The sequence below is a fragment of the Scyliorhinus torazame genome, chromosome 12 (genome assembly GCF_047496885.1).
Source record: "Scyliorhinus torazame isolate Kashiwa2021f chromosome 12, sScyTor2.1, whole genome shotgun sequence".
NCBI classification, from domain to species: Eukaryota; Metazoa; Chordata; class Chondrichthyes; order Carcharhiniformes; family Scyliorhinidae; genus Scyliorhinus; species Scyliorhinus torazame.
The window spans coordinates 32839786-32842083 of NC_092718.1; positions in this window are offsets into that span (position 1 = coordinate 32839786).

The following is a 2298-nucleotide window of genomic DNA, read 5'->3' on the forward strand; positions in this document are numbered from 1 at the left end:
GCTGATCCACCCACCCAAAGTCACTATATTGGGGCTCCTGCTGGTAAACTACCATTTCTGCCGCTTGTTGGGGTCGCAGATCATCTTTTTTCATTACATACTCAGTCTTAACCTTTGTAACTGAGCCTCCTTCTTGGCCTACACCCTCCTTCCAGTAAAATCTGACTGCCCTTGCCATCTGGGAAGGGTCGTTCTCTGTCCAATTCATGTTATTACATTTCACAGCAGTAACCACAGAAGGTGGTAGGCAATGCATTAACATAGCACAGTATTGAGGGGAATTCTGACCATTTTGATACAGCAAATCGCCTGACTGCCCCCGGTAGATTTCATTAAAACGCTCCAGAAATTCCTCTGGCTCTTCAGTCTTCTTAGGTTTTAGGTCTAAGATAACAGAAAGATTTATGGGCCTTTGAAATGTGCTATTCAACGCATTCAAGATCTGTGTCCTTCTATCGTCGTCTAACGCATAGGCCTGCTGGAGTGCGGCATGACTAGCATAATTCAGGTAGTTAAGATAATTGCGGTACTCTGCTGGGGTTAAAATCTGCTGGACTAGGGCCCAGAGGTCCCTTGAATCAGCTTGATAAATTGAGATGGTAGTTCTCAATGAATCCACAAAGGCAGCAGGAGATTTATTTCTATCTGGGATTGTAGCCATAATAGCCATCATCTCACTGGGTGTCCATGGGAAGTAAACGTCTATTGTGGGGTTCGCTGCCGCAGTCCCTGGATCGGGGTTTCGCATCTTCCTAATCGGTAACTGTCTCCGAATGTCACCAGGGGGCACTCTAGCTATTTCCCCTGGTTGTTCCAAGACTTCAACGTCTCTCCCTGTCACTAGGGGGAGTTCTTTCTCTTCAACCGAAGTTGTTTCAGCTTTCTTTGTTCCCAAATCTTGTGATTTCTCCTTAGTTTGGGGAGACTTAGGTGATATGCTTAATTGTTTCTGGTGAGCTTCAAGCCCCTCTCTCGCTGTCCGAGATCTTGTCCTAGAGCTAACTGGGCTTATGGGACAAAGTTCCTTTTGCTCTTTCGGTTGTGAAGTTGGTAAATCAGGACCCACACTATCACCCAAAAGGGCTTGAGTTTCTGGCATATTTGAAATCTGGGGAGCAATGGCTGGGTATATATTATTGTACTCTGGTGGTTCTGGAATGAGAGCAGACCATACTATGGGTGCAGACAGAACTTTTACTGACTTTTCCGAATTATTGAAATTTTTCTTCTTCTGTCATTTCAAGGCCAGCCATTGAACTACGTAGTTCACCTCTTGTGTGACCCGGGTCCTTCCTGTCTCTATTTGCTCTTTTTTTAAATGCACATTCCTTTTTCAAGATCTGTAATGTTTTTAGGTTACCCTGTTCACTAATTGAAATCCCCATTTCAAGGGCGTTATCCTGCCAGCTGGACAACATAATCTTATCTTTTTCCTCTTGACAATATTGCCTCCATAATCCAATTAATTCTTTAGTTTTCATACCTTGATTTTTTTTCCATATTTGTCCCTGGATTTTCTTAACCATTTCTAGGTCTTTGCTTCCCCCTAGTGGCCATTCATCTCCCATTTTAGTTCTTAACTGTGCTGACAATTTTCTAAAGTCCTTCGCTTTGTCCGGATACTTATCACATAATATTTGCAGTGGCATGCCTGGATCATTTGTGCTATCCAAGGAATTTCCCATAATCTCAACTAGTCCTTGGAACTGCGTTTTTTCGCCACTACAGTCCAAAGAATTTTTTTTAGCTTAATCAACTATATTTTTAACACACAGACATATAGAGGTGAACCATTTTTTCAATTTCAAATGTTACATCTACCTCTCATAACGTAACCCAACCGAATTAACTCACAAATAAAGTTGAACCATTTATATTTTAAATGTTACATCAACAGTACAGCCTACCCCAGCTGAATTAACTCACAAATAAAGTTGAACCATTTATATTTTAAATGTTACATCAACAGTACAGCCTACCCCAGCCGAATTAACTCTATGAAATCCCATCAATTAAAATGCTTATCCCCAGACTGACCTGTGATTTCGTCGAGGCGGTCTTTCTGTGCCAACCGCGAGTGACCAGACTAATCAGACGATAAGAAGAGGGGAACAATCAATGCGCGGTCGTTTTCCAGTTCTACATTGAGGGCCCTTTGTTCCCCATCCTCCTGTTCATAATCAGTCTAATTCTGATTTCGCAGTTGGATCAGGATCGCCCTGAGAAATCCCGGTTTTCGGCACCAAATGTTGATCCCCAAATTTCTTTCTCTGTCAGTCTGGCCTCAATAAAAGTTGA